The sequence below is a fragment of the Bos grunniens genome, chromosome 7, assembly GCF_055505025.1.
Source record: "Bos grunniens cultivar Pamir isolate PY7600 chromosome 7, Bosgru_T2T1.0, whole genome shotgun sequence".
NCBI classification, from domain to species: domain Eukaryota; kingdom Metazoa; phylum Chordata; class Mammalia; order Artiodactyla; family Bovidae; genus Bos; species Bos grunniens.
The window spans coordinates 81681624-81697497 of record NC_141171.1 but is presented as its reverse complement, the minus strand read 5'-3'; the positions used below and the strand labels follow the sequence as shown (position 1 = coordinate 81697497).

Below are 15874 nucleotides of genomic sequence, written 5' to 3'. Positions count from 1 at the left end.
GCCACAAGTTTATTTCCTACATCTGCAACTTTTCAGTTTTGTAGATAAGTTCATTTGTAGCCTTTGTTAGATGCTGCATATAAGTGATATCATATGGTATTTGTCATTGTATGACTTACTTTAGTCTATTTTAAATAGTCACATAAATCTCCCAATATCATTTTTAGCCTTTCAGGAGATAGTGTCTTGAGAAAGAAATTGAATATAAAAATTAATTAGGATATAAAACACCTGTAAAGAACTTATATTTCAAAAGGATGTATAGATGAGATCTTAGATAAATTTTTTTAGAAAATTTTACTTGAGGGGCAGATAATTTTGGCTTTATTTTTATAATGTCAGTGTTTGTTCATTTGACACATTTATCATCTTACTGTATCTTTTGAGTATGTGAGTAATTATTAGTGGATTTAAGGGATTTATACTTAATGGAATGTAATATTTTAATTCAGTGTTTTGCCTTGCCTATTTTAAGAACTGACTTTCTTCCTTAAGCTATTTTAGTCATCTCCAGAACATTAGACACTAGAACTGGAACCTCAGGTCTTGCTTCACTTTATTCTTCAAAAATTTCTACTAAATAGTTAAAGAAACAGTAATAATTAAAAATGTTAAAGCTAGTGATCATAGTTATTATTATTAAATTTACCTTTTTGTGCTTTAGTTCCTGAAGCAATTGTTTCATTTCAAATCATATTAATCTAATTAAAACAGAAGATCAGGCAAGTGATATTAATGAAGCATTCTATGTAAATAAATGCCAGGTTGTAAATTCCAATAAAAGCTGTCACAGACTGTTGTAATAAAAACATACCTAAGAGTATAACTATTTGAATGAATGAAAGAAGAAGTGGAACCAAACCCAGCCAATCTGGATAATTCAGTCTGAGAGAGTTTTCTACTGTGACTAGTCTTTTTCTTCTGCTTCTTAGCTTTATGTAGAAAAATGTTCTCAGTCCTCCATTTAATTTTTCTGGCCAGTCAAAATCAAATGTTAACTTGCAGTGTTACCAGTGAAAGATGACTTAATGTCTCATTTTTCAACTGTACAGAGCTAATTTTTGATAGCCTGTTCTGGATAGATAAGGTTTTGGGTATGAATAAAAGATTACTCAAAAATGGAATCCCCGCTCATCTCAGGTAACCTGAAAGATTAAAGAAGACTCCTTTCTTCTCCGTCTCTGAAATGCGCTGTACTCTTCCTTAACTAATCATGGACACAAGTTCATCTTGGAACAGTACTCTTGTGGATGTTGGGTTTCTTCCTGTCCTCAGTCTCCTCCCACCATTTTCCCCCCCAGATAGTTGTTGAGAGATTAAAGTGTGCCAGATGTTGGGTACAAGATAAAATGCTGAACAAGACAGTCAAGGCTCCTGCTCTTCAGCAGCTTAGTTTTATCTCCCCATACTTTTAATTTCTTACTCTAGGATAATATGAAAGAATCACTTACGTGCTGTCACCAGTGTTTAGGTAGGTTGTCTTTCAAAAGGTGGTTTGTATATTGGCTTGTTTGATAAAAGGGAACATATCCCCAAAGAGGAAATATTATAAATTGTAATTATATTCCCAAATGGTACCCATAATATAGCTGAATTCCAGAACTAACAATATTATGGTCTCATCTTTGGGGATATAGATTCCAGCTGTAACTTTAAAATTCGGAGACTATATTTTGCTTTCCAGCAATTTTAATAACTGAAGAATGTTCTTTTCTCCCCCACCCCAATTTCCATATGCCTTAAACAGCAGGGGTATTTCTTTTTTTTTCCCCACCCACTGGCAGTCAGAGATTTCTTCACCAACTGTGGTAGTGATGATGGCAATAGGAGAATGAGTGTGCCCTGCAGCTATGACAGGAAGGAGGTATGGGCTTTGGGCAGTTAGGGGGATGGGTGAAGTAGTTATGCAGGGGGACAGATGTATGAAAGATCATTCAGGAGGTAGAGAAGCTTTTGCACCTAGAAGAGGAAGTACGGGAGTTCAGGGTAGATGGAGTAATAATGGGATGGATTCAAGATGGTGTTAAAGGGGAGTGGGGTAATTCAAGTTGGATGAGTAGAACAGGATACTGGAGGGGAATATTTAACAATAGCTGCTCAAAAGGGAACTGGAATCTTGGCGGGCAGCCTGCCCAAGGACTTGAATTTCTCAGATGTGGCAGATTTACAGAATTAATATTTGCAAGTCAGGTTCTGCCTGTATGCTGTTTCTTTTTATTGACACTTCCTTTTTTCTATAATATCATTAAGAAATATTTACTTTTAAGCCAGTTTTTTAAAAATATTTTTATTTATTTATTTATTTTGGCTTTGCTAAATGGTGTGAGGAATCTTAGCTCCCCACCCAGAGATCGGAACTGTACCCCATGCAGTGGAAGCGTGGGTTCTTTTTTTTTTTTCTTTTTGCAATCATCTTCCCTCTGTTTATTAGTTAAAACTTTTAGTAGTTTAAAAAATTTTTTATTTTATTTTTAATCATCCATAGGTATACATATGTCCCTTCCCTCTTAAACCTCCCTCCACCTCCCTCCCCATCCCACCCCTCTAGGCTGTCACAGAACACTGGCTTTGGTTTCCCTGCATCATACAGCAAAGTCCCACTGGCTGTCTGTTTTACATATGGTAATGTATATGTTTCAATACTACTCTCTTAAGTCATCCCATCCTCTCCCTCCCTCACTGTGACCCTAAGTTTGTTCCTTATGTCTGCATCTCCTTTGCTACCCTGCAAATAGCATCATCAGTACTATCTTTCTAGATTGCATGTATATGCATTAATATATGATACTGTCTTTCTCTTTCTGACTTACTTCACTCTTGATAATAGGCTCTAGGATCATCCACCTTATTAGAACTGGTGCATTTTTATAGCTGAGTAATACTTCATTGTGTATATGTACCACAGTTTCTTTATCCATTCATCTGTCTATGGAAATCTAGGTTGGGAAGTGTGGACTCTTAACCACTGGACCACCAGGGACGTCCTTCATTATGAAATATTTAGATGGCCATAGATCACATGGATCAGTTTAAAACCATTTAAAAAAATTATTCATTTATTTTAATTGGAGGCTAATTACAATATTGTGGTGGTTTTTGCCATACATTTACATGAATCAGTCATGGGTGTACATGTGTTCCCCATCCTGAACCTCCCTCCCACCTCCCTCCCCATTCCATTTCTCAGGGTCCTCCCAGTGCAGCAGCCCTGAGCACCCTGCCTCATGCATCAAACCTGGACTGATGATCTGTTTCATATATGATAATATACATGTTTCAATGCTGTTATCTCAAATCATCCTGCCCTCGCCTTCTCCCACAGAGTCCAAAAGTCTGTTCTTTACATCTGTGTCTCTTTTGCTGTCTTGCATATAGGGTCATCGTTACCATCTTTCTAAATTCCATATATATGCATTAATATACTGTATTGGTGTTTTTCTTTCTGACTTACTTCGCCCTGTATAATAGGCTCCAGTTTCATCCACCTCATTAGAACTGATGCAAACGCATTCTTTTTAATAGCTGAGTAATATTCCATTGTGTGTATGTACCACAGCCTTCTTATCCATTTGTCTGCCGATAGACATCTAGGTTGCTTCCATGTCCTGGCTATTGTAAACAGTGCTACGATGAACATTGGGGTACATGTGTCTCTTTCAATTCTGGTTTCCTCAGGGTGTATGCCCAGTAGTGGGATTGCTGGGTCATTAGGCAGTTCTATTTCTAGTTTTTTAAGGAATCTCCACACTGTTCTCCATAGTGGTTGTACTGGTTTACATTCCCTCCAACAGTGTAAGAGGGTTCCCTTTTCTCCACACCCTCTCCAGCATTTATTGTTTGTAGACTTTTGGATAGCAGGCATTCTGACTGGCGTGAGATGGTACCTCATTGTGGTTTTGATTTGCATTTCTCTTATAATGAGTGAGGTTGAGCATTTTTTCATGTGTTTGTTAGCCATCTGTATGTCTTCTTTGGAGAAATGTCTGTTTAGTTCTTTGACCCATTTTTTTATTAGGTCGCTTATTTTTCTGGAATTGAGCTGCAGGAGTTGCTTGTATATTTTTGAGATTAATTCTTTGTCAGTTGCTTCATTTGTTATTATTTTCTCTCATCCTGAAGGCTGTCTTTTCACCTTGCTTATAGTTTCCTTCGTTGTACAAAAGCTCTTAAGTTTAATTAGGTGCCATTTGTTTATTTTTGCTTTTATTTCCATTACTCTGGGAGGTGGGTCATGGAGGATCCTGCTGTGATTTACATCAGAGAGTGTTTTGCCTATGTTTTCCTCTAGGAGTTGTATAGTTTCTGGTCTTACATTTAGATCTTTAATCCATTTTGAGTTTAATTTTGTGTATGGTGTTAGAAAGTGTTCTAGTTTCATTCTTTTACAAGTGGTTGACCAGTTTTCCCAGCACCACTTGTTAAAGAGATTATCTTTTCTCCATTGTATATTCTTGCCTCCTTTGTCGAATATAAGGTGTCCATAGGTGCGTGGATTTATCTCTGGGCTATCTATTTTGTTCGATTGATCTATGTTTCTGTTTTTGCGCCAGTACCATACTGTGTTGATGACTGTAGCTTTGTAGTATAGCCTGAAGTCAGGCAGGTCGATTCTTCCAGTTCCATTCTTCTTTCTCAAGATTGCTTTGGCTATTTGAGGTTTTTTGTATTTCCATACAAATTGTGAAATTATTTGTTCTAGTTCTCTGAAAAATACCATTGGTAGCTTGATAGGGATTGCATTCAATCTATAGATTGCTTTGGGTAGTATACTCATTTTCACTATATTGATTCTTCCAATCCATGAACATGGTATATTTCTCCATCTATTTGTCTCATCTTTGATTTCTTTCATCAGTGTTTTATAGTTTTCTATATATAGGTCTTTTGTTTCTTTAAGGCTTCCCTGATGGCTCAGAGGTTAAAGCATCTGCCTGCAATACAGGAGACCTGGGTTCTATCCCTGGGTCAGGAAGATCCCCTGGAGAAGGAAATGGCAACCCACTCCAGTATTCTTGCCTGGAGAATCCAATGGACGGAGGAGCCTGGTAGGCTACAGTCCATGGGGTTGCAAAGAGTCGGACACGACTGAGTGACTTCGCTTTGTTTTTTTAGGTAGATTTATTCCAAAGTATTTTATTCTTTTTGTTGCAATGGTGAATTGAATTGTTTCCTTTATTTCTCTGTTTTCTCATTGTTAGTATATAGGAATGCAAGGGATTTCTGTGTATTAATTTTATATCTTTCAACTTTACTATATTCATTGATTAGCTCTAGTAATTTTTTGGTGGAGTCTTTAGGGTTTTCTGTGTAGAGGATCATGTCATCTGCAAATCGTGAGAGTTTTACTTCTTTTCCAATCTGGATTCCTTTTATTTCTTTTTCTTCTCTGATTGCTGTGGCTAAAACTTCCAAAACTATGTTGAATAGTGGTGGTAAGAGTGGGCATCCTTGTCTTGTTCCCGTCTTTAGGGGAAATGCTTTCACTTTTTCACCCTTGAGGATAATGTTAAAACCGCTATTCTTATGCATTTGAGAGTCTTTATTAAAATCATCTTTAAGTTACCTAATTTTTGTGATCTTTTCAAAAATAAATATTATATCATTTAGCATAAATAAGAACTTAATCCATTAAAAGAAGAAAGCACTGTTACAGTCATGTTAAGGGAGAAGTTTCTAGTAGTAATAATCTAGCTAGCTTACATTAACCATATGTTTTTCATGTTGCCTAATTTTTACATTAAAGTCCTCAGCATATTCATCATCATTTAAAAGGTTCCTGGTCTGATAATTCCCAAACTCTTGCCGTATCAAACTCTGGTTCCAGTGTTTGTTCAATCCTTTTGCACTATGTTTTTGTCCTTTTGTGTACCTTGTACCTTTTTGTTGAAAGGTAGACATGATGTGCTGGGTAAAAGGAACTGTAGTAACGAAGGCCTTTAGTAACACAGTGGAGAGGTGTGGTGTGTATTCCACAATCCTAGGATTGGGTCTCAGTCTTTGGTGACCCTGTGTTCCTGGGCTGTGAATTTCACCAGTCCTTCTCAGTTTTTTGTTTTGTTTCTTTCTTATTTTTTACCTTCTTAGGTGGGACAGGATGCCTAGAGGATGCTGGAGTTGTGTATGTTACTTACTCCAAGTAGGTTAGGCTTTGATGGAACCCCAACAGTTTGGGCTGTAAACTGGTTTCTCTTGAGGGCAGTCCTTTTTAAGAGTAGAATGCTCTAGTGCATTTCATGCGGATGTGAGAGCTGAACCATGAGGAAAGCTGAGCACCAAAGAATCGATGCTTTTGTACTGCAGTGTTGGAGTAGACTCTTGAGAGTTCCTTGGACTGCAGGGAGATCAAATCAATCAATCCTAAAGGAAATCAGTCCTGAATATTCATTGGAAGGATTGCTGTTGAAGCTGAAGCTCCAATACTTTGGCCACCTGATGCAAAGAACTGACTCACTGGGAAAGACTATGATGCTGGGGAAGATTGAAGTCAGGAGGAGAAGGTGACGATTGAGCATAAGATGGTTGGATGGCATTACCAACTCGATTGGCTTGAGTTTGAGCAAGCTCTGGGAGTTGGTGATGGACAGGGAAGCCTGGCGTGCTGCAGTCCGTGGAGTCTCAAAGACTTGGATGTGACTGAATGACTGAACTGAACTGAAGTGCATTTCAGAATGGTTGTTTCCCTCAACCCCTAGCTAACAGCATGAGGAGATTTTTCTCTGGCATTCACTGTAAGAACCAAGTGGGCTCCTGGAGATAAAATTCATGATTGTATGGAGGCCCTCCATGACTGGTTTCCCCTGAAGTTTTTATCTCTCAAACTTGTATATACAGAGTCTCTAGCACTTTGCCAATTACAGTTCAGGTTTTCCTACTCAGGCACTGGTTTCTGGGGAGATTGCTTTTGCAGGGGTTTCCTCTGTGGTTGGTTATATTTCTCTGTATCTGCCTATCTGCCTCTCCAGTGTTGAGGGCAGTGGTTTGCTCAGTGACCTCACCTCTCTTACAGATGTAAGGTTAGTTGATTTTGCATTTGTTCAGCTTTTTACTGTATGATGAAGCCATTGCCAAATCTGTGCAGGGTGCGTTTGCCACGTTTAGGTATCTGGTCCTTATCCTATTGGAATGAGGGTCTACTGATGACCAGGAAGCAACTTTAAGAGATTGATTTTTTTTTTTTTAATGATCTTTTGATTTCACAATGGAGAGAAGCGAGGATAAGAGAAAGGAAGACTAGTTCAAATACTATTACAGTAATCTGGGAAAGTAACAGTGAGGACATTGCCGGAGAAAATAGATATGAGCCATAGACTCTAGGCTGTAGAATACTTAGTGGCTGAATTCGTATCAAGCAAGAGTAAGGAATTGAGGATGACTACCAGGTTTTTGGTTTGGACAACTAAATGGACATGTGTTATTAACTAGAGGAGGAACAGAGAGGAACGTGGCATTTAAGTTGCCTGAGGGATATTCAGGTGGTTGTGCCCAGAATACATTTGAATTAATTGACCTGGAACTTTTAGCAACTCTGAATTAGAGATAGAGGTTTGGTGGTGTCAACAGGGACTGTTTTCTGTTGACTGGCATAGTAGGTCTCAGGAAAATGTGTAGAATTGAGAATAGGACATGAAGTAACCTTGGGGAGTGCCAACATTTTAGGGATAGGAGGGAGAAGATAAGATATGGAAGAGAATGAATAGTGATCTGATGTTTTAAGTCTGAGGGAGTTATCACAAGAGTTATCAAATATACTAACGGAATAAACTAAGACAAGGATTAACCGGTGACCACATTTGATAGCATAGCAAGAGCAGTTCAGGTAGAGTTGTGTGGAAATCATACAGTGGGAAGGGTGGAGAAATCAGCATGTGTACTTAGGAATGGTTAGGCTGCATATAATTGAAAACCCTAAAGAAGATTAAGATTTATTTCCTCTTAAGTAAAAGAAGTCTGAAGGTTGAGAATCCATGACTGAAATGGCAGTTCCACGAAGCTGTCATGGGTCTATACCTCTTCTGTCTTTTTATTCTAGTGTTTTAGTAAGCTTGGGCTGCTATAATAAAGTACCATAGTCAGAGTGTCTTATGAAGAACAGAAATTTCTCAGTTCTAGAGGCTGGAAGTCCCAGGATCAAAGTGCCATCATGGTGTGTTTGGAGGGAGGTGGTTTTCCTTGTTGTAGACTTCTTGTGTGTCCTTCCATGGTAGAAAGTTAGCTAGCTCCCTAGTCTCTGCTTGTCAGGTACTAATCCCATTATGAAGACTACTCTCATAACCTAATTACTTCTCACAGTCTCCACCTCTCAATACCATCACACTGGAATTAGAGTTTTAACAAATCAAATTAGAGTTTTAACCAAAATCAATTTTGGGAGGACACAAACATTGAGTTCATTGTATCTGACATTCTTACAGTGGTCTCATGGTCCAAGAGGGAGGCTGGAACTCCAGCAGTCATACCAGCCTTATAGGCTGAATGTAGGATACGGGAATATAGAACAATACTGCTTTGTGTAAGTCTTCCAACTTAAATCTCCGTCTCCTTGGCCAAACTTGAGGCAGGTGAATACACCCAAATTCAAGGGAAATAGGGAAATATTACCTTTTATCTGGGGCTTCCCTGGTGGCTCAGATGGCAAAGAATCCGCCTGCAATGCAGGAGACCTGGGTTTGATCCCTGGGTCAGGAAGATCCCCTGGAGAAGGGAATGGCAACCCACTCCAGTATTCTGGCCTGGAGAATTCCATAGACAGAGGAACCTGGCGGGCTACAGTCCATGAGGTCTCCAAGAGTTGGACACGGCTGAGCGACTAATATACACTTTTTAGCTGAGGCATAATATTGAGACAGACTGGGGCCTGCAACCCTTTGCTGCGAGTGCTCCAGCACTTGCACCTGGACAAACCTCTCCTAAAACAACAAAATACAAAGAACTATTTAACTAAAAACAACCACATGGCATAAATAGTTGGGTCGAATTTTGGACCAAAAGATACAAAAGACCAAAAAACTCATCTGTCACCTCTGAAGAACCAGGAGCAAAAACATGATGCTGAGCGTGCCCCCTGCCCTCACCATCACCAGAGCGGTGGGCAAAACACCCAAGTCACCCCTCCACCCAATGCCTGGACACACCCCTACCCTCACCCCATAAAAAGGACAAGCTCATCCCCACTCAGGGAGCACGTGTGCAAGGGAACCAGTTACTTGTTCACGCTCCCTCCTGCTGCAGCAGGGGCCCCAGTAAAGCCTTGCCTGAATTTATCTGGCTTCTAGTCAATTTCTGTTGATTGGGGAAGGCTAAGAACCCTGGTTAGTATCAATATGTCAAGCTAAAAATTGGGTTTCTCACTGCTCAGAGGAGAGACCCCCAAGCAACTTAAGAGTCTCTGCTCTAAGAACAGTCTTTTGGACTTTCTGGGAGAGGGAGAGGGTGGGATGATTTGGGAGAATGACATCGAAACATGTATAATATCATATAAGAAACGTATCACCAGTCCAGGTTTGATACAGGACAGAGGATGCTTGGCGCTGGTGCACTGGGATGAACCAGAGGGATGGTATGGGGAGGGAGGTGGGATGGGGGTTCAGGATGGGGAACACATGTATACCTGTGGCGGATTCATGTTGATGTGTGGCAAAACCAATACAATATTGTAAAGTAATTAGCCTCCAGTTAAATTAAAAAAAAAAGAGTCTCCGCTCTAGAAGAGGTTAAATGTGTGTGTGCGCACACGTGTGTGCATACACGTGTGTGCATGTTTGAGGGAGGTGAATAAAAGCTTACTTAAAGCTCTGTAAATTTGGTTTCTCTGTTCTTTTGGAGCTTCTGTGGTGCTCCTGGACATTACGTGGTTAATTCTAAGGGAACTATTAAAAATAGATAAATAGACTGTGCACCTGACACTGTTTAGATCTATAAACGTTTCTGCTTTTAAACATTTAATTTTGCAGATATTTAGGGCCGTCACGTACGGAAGGCAGACCTTTGCTAAAATATTTTGCTTCCATTCTATAAATTATATTTTGGTATGTCAAGGAAATACTGAAATGACATAGTAATCTGGTTTAGTACCATGAACCTATTATAAAATATTTTCTATTTAACTGGCTTTGTAATTGTCAACATTAGTGTAATTTATCTTCTTCAACTGTTTTGGAATAAAATATATGGTTTCTAATTATAGGGTAGATTAGGTTAAAAGGATTAAACTAATGTAGAATGTAGCAATTCTCTGCTGACATCTGGGAGAATTTGGAAAGAGTGAATATGTTTGGAAATCACATGTTCTTTTAGATAAGAATTTTATTGTGATATGCCTCTTTCCGCTTATTGATTAGAACTCTGCATGCTCTGATTTTACCCGTCAAACCAACTTACATGGAGTCAGTTGACTAATCTTTAACTCGTATGGCTAGGTTTTCCCCGTAAGTATAGATAGATAGCATGCTTTTATCTTCCATTTTTGGTTTGGAAACCTTGGGACATAGAGCCATATGATCTGTAGGAACCAAGCAGACCCAGGCTATGGAGAAACAGTTAATCTGCTTCATGTTTGAGCAGAGGAGCAGCATGTGGGAGAGGTGGTTGTACGAGCAGTTGCTTAGGTCAACTTGGACAGGTAAACTTGCTTCTTTTCCATCTTTTACTTGGTCACAGAGTGATATTTCCTGTGGAGTATAATTTCTTCATGAAAGGTATTGACTTAGGTGGTTTTGCAGTATTTTTCTAAATATAGCAGACTAAGCTTTGAGTCATATATCCTAATTTCAACCCTTTTACCATATAGTTCGGTTGATATGGAAGCCCCTCAGTTGCTCTGGGCCGTATTTTAGTGATACTAGGATTAGATAATCTTGTATTGAGTGATATTTTAAAGTTCCTCTGATCCAAGTTTCTGTTTAGTGAATAAAGCCCGTGCAGTATCCCCAGCTTCAACCCATACTGTGCCTTTACTTTTTCGGAGATTGGACTCTCATGTTTTCCAACCCCAAAATGATTCTTTTCCCAGCCTATAAGATTTTTGGATAGCTCTAATGCTTACAGAAAAGGTCTTTGGGATATCGAGTTGCAGTTTGCCTTCTTATCACTTTAACCCATTGGTTTTAGTTCCACCCTCTTTAGCCATGTGAAATAAGACCAATCCCTCTGATAGCTGACAGCCTATTAAGGGTTTGCGCTTTCCCTTTCTTCAGGTTATGCATCACTGATACTTCCAGTCATGGCTCACAACTTGTCTTTTTTTTCCCCCCCTTGTCTTTCTAGGACTTATTATCTTTCCTTTTCTAGTTCTATACTCCATTAATGCATTTAAGATAAAATTAGCTCTTTTGGCAGGGCAGTCAAGTGCACTATTAATTCATATTAAACTTGCAGTCAGCTAAAACCTGTCTTTTAATTTGGGCTGTTGTTATATTTGTCAGTCCTACAAGATTTTTGTCAATACAAGATTTTTGATTCAAGTGCAGAGTTGTACATTTATTTTTGTTAACTTAATCTTATCAGATTTAGTGCAGTGTTTCAGAGTACCTGTTCTTTTCAGATACTAATGTGGAATCTAAATATGTTAGTTACCTCAGTTTTATTTTCAAATTTGATGATTATGCAGCGATTGTTTATCTAAGATCAGGGAGTTAGTTTGATTATTTGTATATTTACTTAAGGAAGTCACAGTCTCTTAGCTTACTCTTTTCATTGATTTAGGCATCCATGGATGCTAAATGCTTCTTTGTGCAATTGACTGGAAATTGAATATCTGGAGATTAATTTAGTAGAGGTTCCTGTATTTAATCCTATTATCTCCCCCTGTCTTTCTCTTTTATCTATTGATTATTTTAGCTTCTTATGTAGAGATACATTTTAAACATTTATTTTAGATACAAATGTAACTGGAGAATCAGAATATCTTTATTTAAATGTATAGATATGTAGGAAAAAATATATATCTTTGATATATATCCCTTTCTGATACTTAAAAATGTGGGCTTCTGCTTACATTTTGGGGTAAAAAATAAGCTTTTGTATTCTGAAATTGAAACCTAAATTTTAATTAGGAAATGCCATCAGTTCAGTCACTCGCTCAGTCGTGTTCAATTCTTTGTGACCCCATGGACTGCAGCACATCCATCCACAGGAAATACCATAAGGAATCCCTTTTAGATGAATATTTTTCTGAATTACAAATGTACATAGAAAAGCTTATTTTTTAAAAAGTCGAAAAAAAATAAAAGATAACTCTGCAGAGGAATTCTTAATAAAATAACTACTATAAACTGCTAGTAAGTAATTAAATATTTATTTTCATAGGTGAACACATTTTATAAGCTGTAAAATACTATAAATATAAGTTCCTATTATTACTCCATCATGTTTTATATAATAGAGTAAAATCTTTATATTGCATAGTGACAGTAGAAATCTCAATAATATTTTGTGAAACCATTTTTATTGCTTTAAGGTACATAGAGAATTTTATTTTGGCCACAGTGATGTATGTAATTTAGGTAATTCTTTCAGGCTATTATCCTCTGGTTAAACATCCTCTTTTCTTCCTGCTTATCCCATTTCCCTTAATACCTAGCTTAAGTGCTGTTTCCTGTGTCAGCTCAAGCCCTTTTGTCAAGAGTCTCTTACAGTGGTCCCTTCCTCGTCTGGATTCTTGATGTCTTGCTGCCTGTGTGCAGGCCACATGCCACTCTGTATTTACTGACCTGGTTTTAATTATATGTTTCTTCCCATTAACAAGCCTGAAAATTCCTTGAAGACAAAATTTATATCTTCTTCTGTTTTTTTTCCCTTTGGTTTAAGAGCTAGACTAATGGTAGGAGCTTACTAACTGTTGATGGTGATGAGTATTAAGTGTTTATTAAATTTCTCATGTTTCAAAATAATTTTTGTTTCTAATATTAGATATTTAGAATTATCTTTATGCTGCTGCTAAGTCGCTTCAGTCGTGTCCGACTCTGTGTGACCCCATAGATGGCAGCCCACCAGGCTCCCCCGTCCCTGGGATTCTCCAGGCAAGAACACTGGAGTGGGTTGCCATTTCCTTCTCCAATGCAAGAAAGGGAAAAATGAAAGTGAAGTCGCTCAGTCGTGTCCGACCCTCAGCGACCCCATGGACTGCAGCCTACCAGGCTCCTCCGTCCATGGGATTTTCCAGGCAAGAGTACTGGAGTGGGGTGCCATTGCCTTCTCCGTATCTTTATGCCACTAACTTGTAAAAAATTTTTCTTAGTGTAAAGATTCATTCTTTGACCATATTGCTACACATTCTGCTGTGGTGGGTCCTAAATTATTATTTCCTTGGTTCTCAGTACTTTGCACAAGATAGATGTTTGCTTAAGAGTTGTCTAATAAAGAGATAAATAACTAGCATGAAAGATTAAATGCTGTAAATGTCTAAGTATTTCAGACTAATGCTAGGAAATGAGTTAAGTCGTAGGGAAAAACCCTGTGGTCTTAATTATTTTATATGGAACTTTAAAAAAATAGCTCCAACTAATGATTAAAAATCAATTATCATACATATATACCTTCTGAAAATCAGAGAGAAAAAATTATCCCGTATCTTTCCTGAGTTGGGTTTTCCTTTGAATACCTGCCCATTTCCTTCTATGGTGTTCTGGGTCCTGTGTCTATGGGTGTGTTCTTCTGAAGCATTTCTTTCCAGTTCTGCATGTGCCCTAAGAAGTACAGATCAGAGACATTGCTGGAATTTGTTAAGAGAAAAAATTTTCCAGAATTCCTCTAGGGAAAGTGGAAAATGAATTATAAACACTAGCCTCAATGAATGGTGCATATTAATGCAGATACTTGAAATATGGCAATAACAAGGTAGGTCCAACTAAAGACATCACCAAATATATTATGGCTTCGACTGTGAAGAAAGCTGAGCACCGGAATTGATGCTTTTGAACTGTGATGTGGGAGAAGACTCTTGAGAGTCCCTTGGACTGCAAGGAGATCCAGCCAGTCCATTCTAAAGGAGATCAGTCCTGGGTGTTCATTGGAAGGCCTGATGTTAAAGCTGAAACTCCAGTACTTTGGCCACCTCATGCGAAGAGTTGACTCACTGGAAAAGACTCTGATGCTGGGAGGGATTGGGGGCAGGAGGAGAAGGGGACGACAGAGGATGAGATGGCTGGATGGCATCACTGACTCGATGGACGTGAGTTTGATTAAACTCCAGGAGTTGGTGATGGACAGGGAGGCCTGGCGTGCTGCGATTCATGGGGTTGCAAAGAGTCGGACATGACTGAGCAACTGGACTGAACTGAACTGAACTGAACTGATGACTGTATGGATTTGACTGGGGTTAAGGAAATTAGAACAAGGTGAAACATAAAATGCTGCAAGAAATAATAGGGAATGTAAAGTGAGTGCTAAAGAAAAGCAGATACAAAGCAGGATAGATCTAAATGCCAAAATAGTACGTGCGAAGATTGGAAAAGGAAATTAACAGGAAGACTTTTAACAAATAAGAATGTCACATTAAGTTCTCCTCATTTCTATTCATGGACTCCCTAAAGTGAAAGGGAAAGTCCCCTTAGAAGTCCTCATCACATGGAAGCGTGAGAAGAAGTAAGCTGTAGTGACTTCAGTCCACATCAGGGAGCCTCAGTCTTTTCGTGAGGAGACTATTTGCATGAAGCAGGGAATAGAAAGATATTGAAGGATTTACGGTTCCCCAAACCTGTGGTGGATCCAAGTTACTAATACCCGATGAGAATGTTATGTTCATATCTGTGATCCCAAGTTTGAACAGCTTCAGAAAAGAAGGTAGATACTGAACTACAGATCTTAGACCTGGTTCTGTGATGTGGGTTGCAACCATCTGGCATGTGACCTGTGGGACACCAGGGAAATGATCTTCAATGATAAGAAAGTGCTACCTATACATATAGCTTCTGCTATGTGCACTGCTTAAAAAACAGAAATAAGGAGAGATATTTTAAATTTAGTTTTTATTTTATATTGGAGTGCAGTTGATTTACAATGTTGTGTGAGTTTCAAGTGAATGGTAAAGTGATTCAGTTATATGATACATATTCACATATCCATTCTTTTTCAGATGTTTTTCCCATATAAATTATCATGTAATATCAAGTAGAGTTTCCTGTGTTATACAGTAGGTCCTTGTTGATTATTTTTGTATATAGTAGTGTGTATATTTCAGAGAAGGCAATGGCACCCCACTCCAGTACTCACGCCTGGAAAATCCCATGGATGGAGGAGCCTGGTAGGCTGCAGTCCATGGGGTCGCTAAGAGTCGGACACGACTGAGCGACTTCCCTTTCACTTTTCACTTTCATGCATTGGAGAAGGAAATGGCAACCCACTGCAGTGTTCTTGCCTGGAGATTCCCAGGGACGGAGGAGCCTGGTGGGCTGCCGTCTATGGGGTCACACAGAGTCGGACACAACTGAAGCAACTTAGCAGCAGTAGCAGCAGCAGTGTGTATATTTTAGTACCAAGCTTCTAATTCATCCCCACCTGCCATGTTTCCCTTTTGGTAATCACAAGTTTGTTTTTAAAGTCTGTGAGTCTATTTTTGTTTTGTAAATAAGTAGGAGAGAGAGATTTAAATGATGCAACTTATTTTCCAATAAGCTCCAATACTTTGGCCGCCTGATTTGAAGAGCCGGCTCATTGGAAAAGACCCTGATGCTGGGAAAGATTGAGGGCAGGAAGAGAAGGAGGCCACAGAGGAAGAGATGGTTGGATGGCATCACCAACTCAATGGACATGAGTTTGAGCAAACTCCAGGAGATAGTGAAGGACAGGGAAGCCTGGCGTGCCACAGTCCATGGGGTCACAAAGAGTCAGACACAACTTAGGGACTGAACAACAACAACGACTTATTTTTAGTTTTACG

General features: G+C 38.9%; 1 protein-coding gene across 38 annotated transcripts in view; it reads left to right on the top strand.

Annotated features, from left to right (window-relative positions):
- Window positions 1–15874, top strand: part of SSBP2 (single stranded DNA binding protein 2) — a 311630-nt gene that overhangs the window by 63222 nt on the left and 232534 nt on the right. For 2 of the 38 annotated variants that reach the window (XR_015168041.1, XR_015168034.1), the window contains exon 1: window positions 1–15874. This exon is cut by the window's left edge and continues 48323 nt beyond it. The exons of the other annotated variants lie outside the window; for them this stretch is intronic. The gene's annotated coding sequence lies outside the window, so the exon portion shown is untranslated. 38 annotated transcript variants of the gene reach the window in all.